This window comes from Adiantum capillus-veneris, chromosome 29, assembly GCF_014529385.1.
Source record: "Adiantum capillus-veneris isolate H3 chromosome 29, ASM1452938v2, whole genome shotgun sequence".
NCBI lineage: Eukaryota > Viridiplantae > Streptophyta > Polypodiopsida > Polypodiales > Pteridaceae > Adiantum > Adiantum capillus-veneris.
The window spans coordinates 49,255,178-49,273,462 of NC_140959.1; the positions used below are offsets into that span (position 1 = coordinate 49,255,178).

At 39.1% G+C, this 18,285-nt stretch overlaps 1 pseudogene; it reads right to left on the bottom strand.

The window, feature by feature from the left end:
• Window positions 1–15,410: 15,410 nt before the first annotated feature.
• On the bottom strand, window positions 15,411–15,706 carry LOC147419167 (uncharacterized; annotated as a pseudogene).
• Window positions 15,707–18,285: the final 2,579 nt, after the last annotated feature.

Below are 18,285 nucleotides of genomic sequence, written 5' to 3' on the forward strand. Positions count from 1 at the left end.
CCTCTTTTACATCATTAGCCTCATGTTTGGAGCGAGTGGCTCTACTAAAGGTTTCCTTCAAGCGGCTAAGCATGCTCGGCCCGGACCGTGGGTCCATGGCATGCATGTCTTGGCTTGAGCTATCCGGATTAGGCATTGGGTAACCCTCCATAACGTCGTAGTTAGAGGAAGAGTCAATGGATGCAATATCCGGGTCCTGAGTGGTACTACCTTGAGTTCCCACTGAGGGCCTAGAACCTAAGGTAGAGGAATAATGAGTGCCCGCGTAAACGGAGACACTCTCAATCTGTTTGTCCTCTAGCACACGACCAAAGCGTAAGTGCATGTGACCTCGACACTCTAGAGGTGTCGGTGAGTGCCCGTGAAGGCCGCTCACCTAGTTTCTTAGGTGTTTACAACACTAACTGTGAAAAAATTGTGTGCTAGAAAAAATTGACAAAAAACACTCATTCACTACTAATACACTAACTACTAATTGTGCAAAAGATTATGTGCAAGCAAACATTGACAGAAAACAAAAATTATGCCTGAAATAAAAACTTGCAAAAATTAACTTCTTCTTCCTCTTCCTTCCTAACACAAACACTCACAGAAGAAGCAGAGAGTGCCTCTTGAGCTTAGTTCAAGGCGATTCCCCGGAAACGGCGCCAAAAATGTGGGGCTTCTACCGCACGTATCAAAGCAAGGGACTTGCCTAGCACTGTGTGCAAGCCACAAATGGCTTCAAGCACACAACTAGCCTAAAGTAGTAAGCTCAAAGATGACAATGGTGTGTCACTCACCGCTCTGTGCTTGCTGTCGTGGAGGATTCCTCGCCGCGAAGAAGAGGGAGCCGCCGCTGCGTCACGCTCAACTGCCTCGCTGCCGTCGTGCTGTCGCAATGCTCAATCTCTCTCTCTCTCTCTCTCTCTCTCTCTCTCTCTCTCTCTCTCTCTCTCTCTCTCTCTCTCTCTCTCTCAAACACACACACACACACACACTAGTACACACGGGAGACGGAGAAGGAGGTGGAGCAAGAGCACTCTTCTTGCATTGCACAAATGAGAGAATCCGTCAATTTTAGGTTTAGGTGACTCTTATATGAGCTCACCCATTCACACTTTGGTGCCCATGCTTAGCCAACTAACCCTTGAAGGTTCCAGTTAGAGTGCGCCTCGGCGATCACTCTTACCCTTTTTGTATTGGACCGACAAGCTCGATACCTAACTCTACCAAATAAATAATACAGCGTCTATCATAGGTGACAGGAATGTGCGTGAGGGTTAACAATGAATGTTGTATAACAGCTTCCATGTGGCAACAGACCTTCGATCCACATGAGCTAGTGAATATGCATGGATTTATTCAAGGGCACAAGGTGCGCATCTTGGTAGATGATGGTGCTACTCATAATTTCATTAACGTTAGTGAAAAGACTCAAATTTCCCCAAACTCCAAGTTCCCACTGTTACAACGTAGTGATTATGAATGGCTATGATGCCGAGGTATGGGATACTCAAGTGAGAGCTATATCATTGGAAATTCAAGGATATTCCACATACTTGGATTTCCACGTTATGAACATGTAGAGGGAAGATGTGGTACTTGGTCGAGAATGGTTGCATAGCCTAGGACCATCACTGAAGCGTAGCTACGAGCACAACAGTCTGATGTTTGAATCCCATGGCACACATGTGTTGTTGTTAGGAGAGAAAGATGTGCCTTCCTCACCAATAATATGTACAGAAGATCTTATGAAGCTCACTTCTGATAATGAAATAGAAGAAGTTTTCTTGTATTACTCATTGTGTCATATTCTTTCAAATGTTGAATCTGTTGAAAATTTATCAACACCGCGTGCTACTCTCTCTTCTCTTCCAACAATGGCTATTACTCTCTCTTCTCAACAAGTAAAAGTTTCTAGTTAGTTAAAATATTTATTAATAGAATTTAGATGTTTTTCTCAATGATTTTCCGCCAGGATTATCGCCGACATGATCTGTGCAATATGTGCAACATGGCATAGACATGGTTGCAGGCAGTAAACCAATTAGTAAACCACCCTATAGAATGAGGCTTGAGACCATAATTGGGAAAGTTTGTTATTGTTTTTCTCGATGACATTCTCTTGTATAGTTCTTTGGAGGAAGAGAACTTACAACATCTAAGGCAGGTGTTTGAATTGCTGCAAGCAAACAACTTATATGCCAAAGAGTCAAATTGTGATTTTCTCAAGGAGGAAATTCACTATCTAGGGTTGGTTATTTTAGCTAATGGGATGCACATGGACCAATCCAAAGTGGATGCCATTTGGAACTGGCCTTCTCCCAAAAATCTAGAAGAATTACAGATTTACTTGGGATTTGTAGGTTTTTATCGAAGGTTCATTAAAACTATGTTCATATTATTGTACCAATGACGGATCAGCAGAAAGCCAAGGGGAAAAAACTTTCAGTGGGATACCGATCAATGGCAAAGTTTTGATATGCTCAAGGATGCATTAGCTACATCTCCTATTCTAGCTATTGTAGACCCTTTGAAGCCATTCATTTTGACAACGAGTGCCAGTAACCTCTCTATTGGAGCAGTCCTTCTAAAAGAGGGGAGGCCAATTGCATTTGAAAGCAAGAATCTTGATTCAGCACATCAGAATTATTATTCTTATGAGCGCAAACTCTACACAATAGTGTCTACTTTAAAGACATGGCAGCATTATTTGTATGGAGCTTAGTTTGAGATTGTGTTTGACCATGAAAGCATAAAATGGTTTAACTGACTTGAAGGATCGAATGGCCACATGGGTTGAGATTATGTAGGAGTATGACACAAAGTTTTGATATCATAAAGGACGATACAATGTGGTGGTTGATGCTTTTAGTCATATTCCTAAGATCAACTCTCTTTTGTTCACGAAACTTCAAAGTGAGTTTTGGATTCTTTGAAGGGAAAATATGAGCATGACGATGCATACTCCAAAGTGTGGAGCCATGTGCAAATGAGGGATCCTTCTCACTCCAATGTTGGTAGTGTTTTGTTAACCTCCATACATAGTTCTCCTCCGTCAAGTGATAACTACACAGATGGAAGAATTTTTCCATCGGTGATGGGTACCTACTCCATAAGGGAGAGTTTGTGTACCAACGAACACGGACATTCGGTGCCAAATTCTCTATGAATGTCACAACAGTCCAAGTGCAAGGCCACCCAGGCATTAAAAAAACTTATGCTCTCGTAAGACAATAGTTTTACTGGCCAGGTTTACATAGATTTTTTCAAGACTATGTTTTGCATTGATAGGAATCTTAAGTTAATAAAGCGGAGTGCTTGAAGGCAAGAGGACACTTACATCCACTAGAGATTCCTAATGATGTATTTACCAACCATTGTACGAGGTCATGACTTGGTATGGGTGGTCGTAGACCGGTTGACTAAACTATGCAAGTTTATACCAACCAAGTTGACAACAAAGACTCCAAAATTAGCTAAGTTATTTGTGGACAATCTATACAAGTTGTATGGATTGCCAAGTAACATTGTGAGTGATAGTGATCCCAAGTTTAACAATCATTTTTGAAGGGCGGATTGGGTACACAACTCAACCTCAATAAAACAGATCATCCTGAAACGGATGGTCAAACTGAACGAGTTAACCAAGTGCTAGAGGATATGCTACGAGAATACGTTAGCAAGAAACAAACATAGTAGGAAGAATATCTACCTCTTCTTGAGTTTTCTTACAACAGTGCTAAGCATGTCACAATTGGTTGTAGTCCTTTCATGCTAATGTATGGTTTTCAACCTAGGTCACCGGTTACGATGGTTTAGCAACCAAAAAACTCCAACAAGTTAAGCATTTTATCCAAGACCATATGGATATGTTGAAACTTGCTCCTTGGAATGTCCACCAAGCACAGAATTGGTATAAGTACACTGATAAGAAACGTGAGCAAGCTACCTGTAAGGAAGGAAAAGAGGTATTTTTGCATGTGCCAGAGCATTTAGAAAGTATGAAGATTAGGCCAACACCTAAATTATCTCCGAGACATTGTCGGACGTTCAAGATACTCAAGCGAGTTGGTGATCGAGCCTACAAACTCTCGTTACCATCACGCTCTCGTGTCCATCCGATATTTCATGTAAGCCATTTACGTAAACGCTTGCACGGGGACAACAAAATCATTGACCAACAAATTTTGGTTGATTTCATTGAACCTCCTACTCCACCGCATGAGCCTGAGCGAGTCCTCGACTATGATGTTTTATGTACGCATCGTCATGTATGTCGTCAAGCTTTAGTCAAGTGGAAAGATCGACCTGAAGAAGGCACCACTTGGGAAAACATTAGTGTTCTTAAGAAGAAATTTCCCACTTTAGTTTTTGATTAAATGTACTCTAAGCCAACAAAAGGAAGCAAATAACACTCGTCAAGAACTTTCCTTGCTTTGGTGAATAGATTATAGTGATTGGCACACGTCAACTTCTTACATAATCCCCACATGGGGGTGGGAAAGGAGAGAGATTTTGGAGTGAGCTTTCGAGGGAGCTTTTCCTAAGCCTTTTACTCGAAGAGTGCTTACATGGAAAAAAAAAATCACTTCTTGATTAGAGAGAGCATTTTGGAGGCAGCTTTTTTTGTTATTTCACATTCCAATAGAACCTTCAAACTAACATGTATATTTGGAAATATTATGCTTCAGATATAGCAGTAGAACAAAAAGACACAAGCCACCCGCTTAAATCATGAATTTCTCCAAAAAGAATTACAATATTAAATCTGCAGGTAACATGCACATTTAAAAGATTATGCTTTGGACATAAGAGAAAAACAAGAACACAAGACACCCTCTAATTTCATAAATTTCTCCAAAACAAATTACAATATTAAATCAACAGTTACAGTTGATGCTATACAATCATTCTCTGATGGATATACATATTGTGGTTTAAATCCAAGCCAAAGTAGCAAAGGAAGATGAATTAAATATGCTTGCGGGAAATATAGGGTTTTCTTTGTGCCACTCATTCTATGAAGTCACCACATGTACACACATTGGGCTACTTGCAATATGAACTTCATACCTCTTGTCCCGCACTTGTGAAGAATATGTCTCCACCATGAATTTTTCATGCATGTCTATCTTCACGACAGTGTGTTGCACAATCCGACCTTCCATGGTTACTGCCGAATCAATTCTCTTAGAGGCTTGAATTGACACTCTAGGACGATAACACACATTGTTGCTTTCCTTGACTACAATCTTCTTTATCATGTGAAGCCTCTTGTCTCCAATTCCAGCAACTCTGAAGCAGTCATGTTTGTTCCTTTTTCCACTGGCCATATACTTGGGACTCTTGCAGGACATTGAGTGATTATGATACAAATTTGTCACGTGTGATCCACACCTGAAAATGTGGTAGCTCCTCAAGGTGCTAACAAGAGATATTAGGGATCTGCACCTCAAAGAAGGTTTCAGAACCAAAATAATTAGGGATACTAGAACAGAGGTCAAAATAATATGCAGCACTTGCAATATAATTACTATGGAGCATTAGGACATAGACAACATCCTGATTGTGAACCGTGGTGTAGACACAGAAATGATAGAGGCATTCCTATCATTAGGTACAACAATATTAACAGGCCTGAGGAACAGAATCAACAACCTCCACCTCAGCAGCAACAGAGACCTCCAGGTGAGGCTAATTTGGTAGTGCTAGAGGAATGGGTTGAAGAAGAATGGATTTAGGACAGGGTATAATTCCATCAAGAGAAATAGAAACCTGTTCAAACAGTACAAGATTGTCAGTATACTCAGGGAATGAATAAGCATTACAACTATGATTGTGCAGCATGTATCCCAATTAAGGATATTCCTAAAACAAGTAGGTGCATTGATGTCATGGTTGTAACAAGATCAAAATCAAAGCCAGGAAAGGAAATCGTGTAGGAAAAAGAAAATCAGGGCACTATAAATTGGAAGGAGCAGAACGAAGTGAGAACAGAAGCACTCATGGAAGTACGAGAGTCCCAAGGTGGGAATATGTTATCTGAAGAGTGGGAGTTTTTTGCAAGATCCTTGGTTAATCAGGAGGAAAGTACATTAAATAAAAGTAAGACTACATTGAAAGAGTAGGGAAATGGTGATGAATTTTATGAAGCTTTGTTGTCAGGTCCAATAGCATTTACTGTAAAACAAATGTTGAAGTTGGTACCTGCCTTTTCCCAACAGTTGTTGAAAAGATTAACTAATGAAGTAAAAAGTACAAATTGGGAAATAGGCAGGGAAAGTGAAGAAAAATTTTGTGGAGAAGCATCTGAAGTCCTACCAATGAATGTGGATTTCAACGTACCAGTAGTGGGGGTATCTATTGGAAAGGTGTTTGTTCCAGGAGTTTTCTTGGATGGCGGTTCGGGAGTTAATATTCTCCCATAGTCGACATGCAAACGTCTGAATCTCTTGAAGTGAGATCAAGCACCTTTTCAGGTGAAGATGGCAGACCAAAGACGGGTTTAGCCTTTGGGAATTATGAGGAATTTGCAAATCAATTGGGGGACTGCAGTTTGTGGCCAACTTTGTGGTTCTCAGGTTGGAAGAATCTACTTGCTCTTATCCAATGATGTTGGGGAGGCCCTGGTTAAGAGCAGCAAGAGTAAAGCAGCTATGGGGAGTAGACTCTATAGTGATCAAAAGAGGAAAGAAGAAAGTGAGAATGCAAATGGATGCAAAAAAGGTGATACCACCTGGTTTCAGGGCAGTACACGCAGAAGGACAGAATATGGTAAAAGAAATTGGAGAGGATGCAGAAGAAGAATTTCTTAGAACTAATTCATTAGTTGTACCTATTTTTGAAGTGGATGTGCAGAAGATAGCAACCACATATGTGCTATAGCTAGAAGATGATGGAATACAGTTAATGACCTCAAAAATGAGTAGTTACTCCTAGGAGTAAACAATCAAATAACAAGATGGGCAATGAGTTGTTGAAGAACCTAAAGATTGAAAATAGAGAAGAGGAGGAAGCTATTGAAGCAGAGAGAGCCTTTGAACATCAAATGGCAAGAACTGCTAAAGTGACTCAAGATGAACAGCAGGAATTGAATTGGAATACCCAGGAGGAACCATAGACAGTGAAGGTATCAGCATACATGGATGACGCGTTTAAACTAAAACTGAAGGAATTGTTGTTAGAATTCATAGATGTTTTTGCATGGAAATACACATATATGAAAGGAGTAGATGCTAGCTTCTGTCAACACAAAAGTAATTTGAAAGAAAATGCAGTTCCAGTTGTACGACAAAGGTACAAGATGAATCCTAACTATGCCAAATAGGTTACAGAAGAGATTGAAAAACAATTGGCTGTTGGTTTCATTCATCCTTTGGAAGAATTTACTTGGTTGTCACCAATTGTTGTAGTTCCAAAGAAGAATGGAAAGATCAGGGTGTGTGTGGACTACAGGAAATTGAATGCTGCTATAGTAACTGATTTATTTCCATTACCTCTTTGTGATACACTACTGTATGCAGTAGCTCGACATGAGATTTATAGTTTTTTGGATGGTTTTAGTGCTTACAACCAAATTTCACTGGCATTTGAAGACAGGGAAAAAATTGCTTTTGTAATTGAATGGGGAGTTTATGCTAGCAATGTGATGACATTTGGCTTGAAAAATGCTCCATCAACATTTCAAAAAGTAGTACAACATGTGCTTTTTGAATTCCTTATACAACATTTATGAGGGTTTTCTTGGATGATTTTAGTGTTTTTGGAAAGAAGCAAGAGCATCTTGAACACTTGAGGTTGTGTTTTCAAAAATGCAGGGAATTCATGTTGTCATTAAATCCATCCAAATGTGCTTTTACAGTGAAAAGAGGAGTTCTTTTAGGGCATGTGATTTCTGAAGAAGTGGTTTCTATTGATCCAAGAAAGGTGGAAGGTATTAGAAAGGCATCGGAACCAAGAATAGTTAAACAATTGAGCAGATTTTTGGGACAGGTCAAGTGGCATAACAAATTCTTGAGGTACTTGGCTCATGTTTGCACACCATTAACAAAGCTTACAAGGAAGGATATCGTATTTGAATGGGGAGAAGAGCAAAGCAAGGCATGCATGATTTTGAAGAACATGTTGACTGTAGCACTAGTGTTGATTGTGCCTGATTGGAAGTTACCATTTCGCATCTTTGTGGATGCATCTCATGTAGCAGTGGGTGCAGCATTAATGCAAGAAATGAGTAGAGGCTGGTTCAAACCTATTTACTATGCAAGCAGGGTATTGACACCTATAGAGAATAATTACACGGGGAGTTCTTGGAAATGGTTTATGCATTGCAAAAGTTTAGACATTACCTATTGGCAAATAGGGTAGTTTTTTATGTAGATCACCAGGCATTGATCTACTAGGTGAATAAACCACACCTTTCAAGGAGGTTGGCAAGATGGATACTGCTATTGCAGGAACTTGATTATGTAGTAATACATACTCCAAGAAGACTTCATGTATTGGCTGATTATTTGAGCAAATTGGAAGCAGAAGAGGAAGATTTAGGAGGTGTATCTGATCAACTACCTGATACAGAGTTGTTTCTAGTTCAAGTGACTACCAATCAAGGGACTGGTATGAAGACATGCTTCGGTTTTTTACTAAAGGGGTGTTGCTTGAAGCAATGACAAAGGATCAAAGAAAGAGATTAGCATTAAGAAGAAAACCTTATACAATTATTGCAAGGGTTTTGTACAAAAGAGGAATTGATCAAGTGATCAGGAGATCAGGAGATTGGTCCTTGAGTTTGAACAAAGAGTAGTACTGGCAAAATCTCATGCAAGTAATTCAGGAGGACATTTTTCAGGAGATGTTACTGCAAGAAAAATATTTCAAGTAAGAGTTTGGTGGCCAACTGTTATAAAGGATGCTCAAGAATTCAGTAAGAACTGTTTGTTATGTCAAAGAGAGGGTAGGACACTGAATGTAGACAGGATACCCTTGCAACCTATATTACCTTTGGAACCATTTCAAAAGTGGGGATTAGATTTTGTTGGTCCCATCAAGCCACCTGCAAAGTTTACACAGAACAGGTACATATTGGTTACGATTGATTATTGCACAAAATGGGTAGAAGTTGTGGCTTTGAGAGATAACACAGCAAGGAGTGTGGCAAAAATTTTGTATAAAAATATTATGACCAGGTTTGGATGCTCTATTGAGTTGGTTTCTAGTCAGGGAGTACATTTCATTAACAAAGTGATCAGTAAACTGACTGGACTCCATATGATCTTGCATAAGAAATCAATTGTGTACTATCCTCAGGAAAATGGACAAGCAAAAATTACCAATAAGATTTTGATCATGATAATGAGGAAGTTGGTGAATCAGAACATGACAGATTGGGATGAGAAGTTGGATTCAGCACTTTGGGCTTTTAGGACTGCATTTAAAGTTACAATAGGCATGACACCATTCAAGTTGGTGTATGGATTGGAAGTAGTAGTTCCTATGGAATTTTCAGTACCAAGTTTAAGGATTGCAATTTAACAGAAACTGTCTCGTGAAGAGTCAGTAAACTGCAAAAAGGAAGCATTACTGAAACTGGAGGAAGATAGAATTCAAAGCATTATATTGTAAAGGTTATTTAGCAAAGAAGGCAAGCTTGGATCAACATGAACATAAAGTTCAAAATTTGCTCTACGGGAGATTGGGTGATGGTTTACAATAGCAAGCTAAGATACATGCCTGGAAATTTGAAATTGAGGTATGTAGGACCATTTCAGATAGCTAGAATTGTGGAGCCTAATACTTTTGTTTTGGCTGATGAGTCAAGGCAGGTAATTGCCAAACCAATTAATGGTTTTCGAATCAAGCCATTTTTTGAAGAAGTAATCGAGACTCGAGTGAAGCATAAGTTTAATGATGATCCTAGGATAGTGACAGCTTAATTCATGTGATGTGGTTGACGAAGTGGCTATTAGCAAGTGCGCTACAATTTCCCTCCTGTGCGTTTTTTTGCTACGTTGTGTTCTCCACGTTGCTAGAGCATGTCGAGCCTTCGCAATATTTTTGGGGGAGCAGGGTTTGACTCACCTTGCAGTATGAATAACCTTTTGTCATGTTAAGGCCTCTGCGTAAATCCAGGAACCAGCGGGCCATCATCCCTGACTCAAGTTCTGAAGACGAACCGGAGATGCTGACACTTCTCAACAATTTCCAAGGAGGAACTAACACAGGAGTACACTTTTTTGGATTTCAAGTATGATTTGGTAGCTAATGATGACAATGTGCCATGGTTGCGGAGCATAGGGCTATTGGATTTTACAAGATTACCATGGGTGAATTGGAGTCCCAGAACCAGATGCCCATGGTTTACTTGAAATATTTGCAAGCAAATGATGGTTATATTTTTTCTCAGGATTACCTGACTGAACACTAATTGCCCAAGTGTTTGATGTGACTATTGTTGAAGACAATGAAGTCATTAAAGACACAAATAAGGATATAATAAAAGCCTTTGGGCCATCTGAGGGTGACAGGAACTACTACCAACTGCCAGGCATGAAAAATCAGGCCAGACACTAGCAGGTCAGATGGCTTATTGAAAGGGTGCTTTTGTTGGTCAAATCAGAATACATAAGTAGGAAAAACTATGGAATACTGTTGGCAGCTAAAGGTGGTAGACAAATTGGATGGGCCAATATTCTCTTTGGACAGAATCAAATTTGACATTTACACCAAGCAAAGAAAAAAAGACAAAACAACCAAAGTGGGTCCATATTTGGCAGTAGTTCTCCAATATGTGAATAACAAAAGTATCTTGCACGGGAAGAGATTTCTAGCACCAGGACAAATGATTGAAGACTCGGGGTCTGCACAAAGAAAGGAGAAAGGACAAAAACTACAACATGATAGGAAGCCCTTGCAGATGACAAAGGATGTGAACACACTGATGGTTGCAGGTTATTCAAAGAAAGAATCTTTAGATGCTGTAAAAGTAAAGCTAGATCAGGAATTTGGGGATTAATTTCTTGAGTCTACAGTAGAGCCCTGTGACAGACCTGTAGTCCATGTGTCAGTGAAAACAGGTATCAAACTCAAAAAATTGAAGGGGAAACTTATAGGGGAATTGCATGTACTTGCAATAGGGGAATCTACAATGCAAAAGATTGGCATGTATAAAGCAAGTTTTCCAAATGTATCTTTCAATGAGATGAAAACTGCATTGGGTGTAGTAAAGGAGTATGTTGAACAAAAAATAATGGATTTTACCTTATTGAGTAGGGAGAATGAGGGATTTCACAATGAGTTGAAGCAGATCAAAGAGGGTGCACTAAAGGAAAAGAAGACTCAGTCTGAAGTGAAAATTCTACAAAAGCACATCAAGGAGTTGACTGCTTAACTAAAGGTGCATTCACAATTCCAATTTCAGCTGCAAATGAAGAAGCAGGTGTTGCAGATGGACAATAGCAATTTAAAGATCCAGTGTTGTCTATTGTGGATGAGATACTCAATGGAGAAGATGTTGAGGCTCCAATGAAAGCACCTGAAGATGAGGTGGATGGAGGGATCACTGGAGAGGACAACACAACTACTTACTAGGATGAAGACGCAAAGGAGCAGCAGACTCAACCTGAACATCAGGTTGATTTTAATCAAGGGATTGTGGGTCCTCACAATGTTTGAGAAACATTACCGAACAGGAGTGCCAGGTGTTAGTGCCTAATGTGTCAGGGCACTTACTTTTTTATTGTAACTAAGGTCTTAGCTTTAAGCCTTAGGGGTTTGTTTACACAAGGACTTGATGCGTGGGTAGTTTTAAACATTTGAATGGTCATATGGTGTGGGGTACATGCAGTTTTTGCAGTTTCCCTATAGTCGTACTGTTGTTTTGCTTTGTAGTTCGATGGTGATAATGAATATACATTGAATGAAGTACTTTCTTATCTTAACTATTGTATTTCTTATTCATCTGCTTTGTAGTTCTATGATTAAATGTGCAATCACTTGCCTCGTTTATATTTATTTAATCATAGAACTACATGCAGTTTGAATAAAAATACAATAGTTGATACTGTTGTTACTTCAATTTTTCGATTCATAAGAATATACATTGAATGAAGTACTTTCTTATCTTAACTATTGTATTTCTTATTCATCTGCTTTGTAGTTCTATGATTAAATGTGCAATCACTTGCCTCGTTTATATTTATACTGCATGTTTCTTGTACTGATTACTTGTTAGGGTTGTGAGCCCCTAACAATGTTTACCCCAACGAAGTGTTTTCTCCAGCGAGGGTACCGTACATGCCACCAACTTAGCCAACAATCCATTTGCGATAGTTATAGCGAGGGTACCATACATGCCACCAACTTATCCAGCAATCCATTTGCGATAAGTTACAGCTAGATACTTTTCTAAAAGCCCACCAAGCTTGTATAGTCATGTACAAGTTGGTTGCCTCTTCCTCGCTCCTTGCACAATGCCCATTTCACACATACGCTTATGCTCATCCTAGAAATTTTTATGCACGTATTGCATGGTGTGAATGTAAAATCTCTTCTCCCAATGAAACAAGCATGAGCATTCTCTTCCTTCCATAACATTGCAACAAAGGATTGTAGAAGAAGTTGCAAATTGTGTTCGTAGGCCTCACCCAGGATCGTAGACATGTGCTGCCATTGTTGTCCACCCCACTACCCTATGCACGTTATCAAATCAAACCCAACTTCTTCACAAGTCCCCACTCCCGTCTTGTCGCATTCTATTTATCAACTCAACACTTGATCCAGTCCTTCCATTGATCGACATTTTGAATACATGACATTTTTTATTAGGGGTTGTGGATTGTCCTAGAAATAGCATACCGTTGAAAAACCTATAGCTGCAATTGTTTTTCAGCTGAAGCAATTGGGACCCAGCACTGACTCTAGTTTGTGTATAAATTGATTCTCTCGTCCAATGTTTAAACCTAAGATTAATATCACATACATGGATGTGAGCCAAGAGGAAGTGTAACAAGTTCACAGACATGAAATTGACACAACACATTTGCGCATGGATCAATGGTTGCATCTCTTTCAATATAGAGAGAAGTTCATTGCTATTCAGTTTCTCCCCATTTTTGTTGACCATCTCTACCATTACCATCTCCTTTGCAAGATTAAGTTGCAAATGTCTAGGTCCAGTTGTTGGTGATTCAGACACTACACAAGACACAAGTTGTCTTGTCTGTTGTATTGCCGATCGCAAAACACCCTTTGCGATGGGGTGGTTATGCCTTTTGATGTGGATGAACAGCCAAGTCTAGTTGTATTTGGTGAGCAAGTAATAGACAACACAAGGACACTTTCAAAGCACTACCAGACTTTGACCACAGTGGAAGCACTGTAGTGTTCTATTTTCTGAGCTCAATATACCAATTGACATAATTGATGTTAGCAATTTTCCTATCCAAGAAGTCTCATTTGGTCGTCCGTTTATCGCATTGATCGAGCACGAACTATTTTTTGCAGATAATATGTCTTCCACATTTACTTCTCTTGATTAAAGCCAGATACATCATTCTGGAATGCACATGATTAACCCAACAACGGCCATCATACTTTTGATCCATACCTAACATTTTGGGAACACCGTCCGGCACAGGGTCTAGCTCATAAACGCAATCCCCGTTGTACACCGAGGGAACTTCATCGACCTTCTTCTTAACCAAACACGTAGAAATAATTCTGCTCAACTTGGGGTACTTGTGGCTATTTAGCACAATGTGCTACAGTGTACTCTGTGTTTTCTCTACATGGTTTGAACCCAAAGATATTTTTGTGTCTTTCTTCTCTTCTTCTATCCAAACATCTTGCACTGATTCCTGGCCAAAAGAAAATGTATCCTGAAGTTTCTTGGTTGATTTTTCAGCAACAATACCTTCTTCTTCATCAGTGGAGATGTCAGATAACTCCACCGTTGCCACATATGATCTTGAGTACATATCCACACCCATCTTCGTGACCAACCAAAAAATTGTGGACAAGGTTGAATCCAATACAAATTGAAATTGATGACCTAATGTCACACCATCTTTCACCTGAGCCTAGATGTTACCATCCGAAGTGGAAATGATGGCAAACATCTCATTGTTACTACTACCGCCAGAATCTCTAGGATTGACCATAGAAATTCTTGTAGGGCAATCAAGCAACAAAGGTTCACCGCTAATAGTATTCAAGAACAAACTCACCTTGCATGACGAACAGGAAGCCATCACTAGGAAAATCTTCTAAAGCTTAGTGGCTATTTAGATCTCATCTAGATATATTTTAGCTGACATCCTAGCCTATATTTATAGACAATCAACACACTCAAATACAAACATTGAAGCTCTCTCTATGTTACCCCTATCATCAAGTATATCTTAGAGAAAAGCATGAAGGTTGAGGACTCTATCTTTCTCAATTCCTTCTCTCTTCTCTCCCTCACTCTCTCTCCCTCTCTCTCTCTATCTACCTCGATCTTCTCCCATTTTTCTCTCTCTATCTTTTTCTCCACACTCTTTATCTCTACTTGCCCCCCTTTCTATCTCCCCTCTCACTCTTCCCATCTCTCTCTCTCTCTCTCTCTCTCTCTCTCTCTCTCTCTCTCTCTCTCTCTCTCTCTCTCTCTCTCTCTCTCTCTCTCTCTCTCTCTCTCTCTAGCTAATTTTCTCCCCTCTCTACCTACCTTTCATATCTCTTTCTCTCACTCTCTTTTTTCTTTGTCCAAGTCCCCCTCAACCTCTTCCACCACTTTCTCTCTCTTTCTATACATATGAACTTCTATCTTCCCCACTTTCTCTTTGTACATTATCTTTTTGACCATAACTAACTCCCTATCCTTCTTCCCCACTCTCCATCTCTTTCTCTACTTCTCTTTTCCCCTATTTATCTCTATCACTCTCTTTCCTACCTGTTAGGGGCTCCAATCCTAACAGTATTTTAAGAGAATAATAACACTACAGGGACAGGGAACTGCGGTTAACTGCATACGTAAAAGATGATATTGTAGATATAATCAATGAAGAACACCATGGATAGACACAAGAACATAACTTTATTGCTCATTCTTGCATAACACACACAGATTACAAGCATCACGGCGTAGTTGAAATACTAAAAGACCCTTCAACTGCCCAAACTATCAGTCTATCGAACAAAGAAGTGTCCTTTTTTATTCATATGAGAGTTTGTTAACTTATTACAAAGAAATGGTGTAAATACACCCTTAGAGCCCAAAGTCACAACCTTAGTTACTGTCTTTACAAGTAATTACTGAACTGTTATTGAGGCATCAGTGCATGTAACACCTGGCACACCCGGTGGGCAATGTTTGAAGAACATGAAGCCCACAATCCCTTGACAAAACTCAAAACAAAAGCCCAAAATGTTTTTACAAAAATTTGTTCTTCAATTCAATAAGTTCCTACATCATCAAGCTTGGTATCAATCTGCTTGCTTATTTCCCCTGCAACTTCAACTTCTTTTAGAATTTCAATTGTCTCTGCAACCTTCATATCTTCTAAACTTGAACAGCTTCATTTGTACTTTTGCCATTATCTGCAGGTGGTATATCATCTTCAATAATAAAATTCTGATTTGAATTTGACTGTTGTGTTCCCGCTTCCTCATGATCTGTCATTGCAATTGCATCTTGCACTACATCTTGAACTTGATTCTTTGGAACTTCATCTTGTATCTCCTCTTCCATAATAGTATCCATATGCACTTGTACTTGATTTGAGCTAAGTTGCACCTGCTGATTCAATTGATCATATTCATCATACTTCTTCTTCAGGTTCCTCTCATCTCCTTGTTCCCAAAAATCCATCTTTGCATATTGTTCATTTTGTCTTAACTACAATAGCCGAATCTTTTGGCCCTTCACCATTTCTTCAAGTCTTCATATAGCTTCACTTTTAAAAAAATTATCCTATTGTGCTTCCACTTTATGCATTCAGTCCACTGCAAACATTCAAGAAAAAAGTTCACTTCCTGATTCATATATACAATCTCTTGCAAATATTATGTCTCTTGCATAGGTTCAGTTCCCTGTAAGTACATTGTAGTGCTCTTTTCCTGCAAGTATAGTGTAGTCCTTGTCTTAACTACAATAGCCGAATCTTTTGGCCCTTCACCATTTCTTCAAGTCTTCATATAGCTTCACTTTAAAAAAAATATCCTATTGTGCTTCCACTTTATGCATTCAGTCCACTGCAAACATTCAAGCAAAAAGTTCACTTCCTGATTCATATATACAATCTCCTGCAAATATTATGTCTCTTGCATAGGTTCAGTTCCCTGTAAGTACAATGTAGTGCTCTTTTCCTGCAAGTATAGTGTAGTCCCTTGTAAATATTCATACTTCAATAAACACTTAGTCTCCTACACATTAACAGTATTCTGTAATTGTTTAGTTGCCTCTTGCAAGTATTCAGTATCCTGTGAAGATGAAGCTTTCTGCACTTCAAAAATCTTCTGCACCTGAACCTGAATTTGTAATTTCTTGATTTCATATTCTTCCACAACATCCTTCATGATTCTTTCATCTAAACCCTTTTTCCACTTGATCCATTTCCAAAAGAAAATAATCAGGAAATTCCAAGAAAGGACACACCATTGAACACAAGTAGAAATTTGTTGCAAACACCCCATGTTGGACTTCTCTAGACAAAAAGTCGCTTCAGTCAATTGACTCCTGCATCCTTTAATTATAGAAATCAAAGATTGAACTCCATTCTTCACCTTTGAGAACCTATAGTTTGCTTCTTCTTTGTCAAAAACTGCTTCTTGAATATCTTTGACAAGATATTGATCTTGTGAACACCTCTTGATTAATGATCTCTTCTCTTCTTGAAGTCGAACGATCATAAAAATGGCTTGATTTGTAGCCACCTGATGTGAATATCTCTCATTCTTCAAATCTAATGAGAGATTGTTGATGATCATTGATTGAGCAACAATAAGACTTTGAAATTCATGAAATTCAGGAACAAAATCTCTTTGTTGCAAATCAATAAGTTTTTGTTCAAGGACCTGCATTATGGAATTTTGTAAATCAAGGACCTTCGGCATTGAAGCTTGCAATTCAGGGACCTAAAATTGGAGATCATTATCTTCACAACCTGAATAACTCATATCCATGGGCTTTCAGTCCTCAAGACTCCAAAAATCACATCCTCTTCAGCAAAAACACATGTTGGAATGTCACTTGTGGGATACTCCTTATAAACATACGTTAAAAATTGATTCATTGCATTATCCTCATCATCAAAACACATTATGTCTTCAACTATATTCGTCTCTTCCCATTGAGTACACTGTAATCTAATCTCTTCCTGAATTTCAACCTCTTCAAGATTGATGTCCAAGGTTTGTATATGGGTTGGTATGTGGTATTTGTGGCTTCTTTGGCTCACTTCCACTTGCATTCCCTTCTTCTTGATTGACAACTCTTCTTTTGGGTAGCTCTTGTTCTCTTCTTGCAAAGATACAAGTCTCTTTAATGTGAGGTTTGGGGATAGCTAGCGGTCCTCTTGGCTCCTTTGGCTCATGAGCTGCTCCCGGAATCCTCTTTCTTCCACCAACATCTTTTGGACTCCATCTAGCTTGCATTGAACTTAGAAATCTCCATGTTTGACTAACCCATTCTCAACCTTTCTCTTAGTCTCTTGCAAATGTAAAGTCTTTACAACATGAACAGTAACCCGGTTCTTCACAAATTCAATTTCCTGCAAATTTTTAGGAACAAGAATGCCTTCAGAACCTTCCATGCCCTTAGAAATTTTCATATCTTCTACTAGAATATCACCACAACAAAAACGAGCACGAATCTAAACAAGAAGTTCAACAGTCAAGAACTTGCAAACGACCCAAAAGTCTCTCCTTTGCCCGGTTCGTTCCTCTTTAGCACCATGGCCAAAGCCAACAGGATCGCCAAAGTGTTAGGGGCTCGAGCCCTAACAATATTTTAAGAGAATAATAATAGTACAGGGATAGGGAACTGCAGTTAACTGCATACGTAAAAGATGATATTGTAGATAGAATCAATGAAGAACACCATGGATAGACAAAAAAACATAACTCTATTGCTCATTCTCGCATAACACACGCGGATTACAAGCATCAGGGCGTAGTTGAACTACTAAAAGACCCTTCAACTGCCCAAATGTCAGTCTACCAAACCAAGAAGTCTCCTTTTCCCTTCATATGGAGTTTGTTAACTTATTACAAAGCAATAGTGTAAATACACCCTTAGAGCCCAAAGTCACAACCTTGGTGACTATCTTT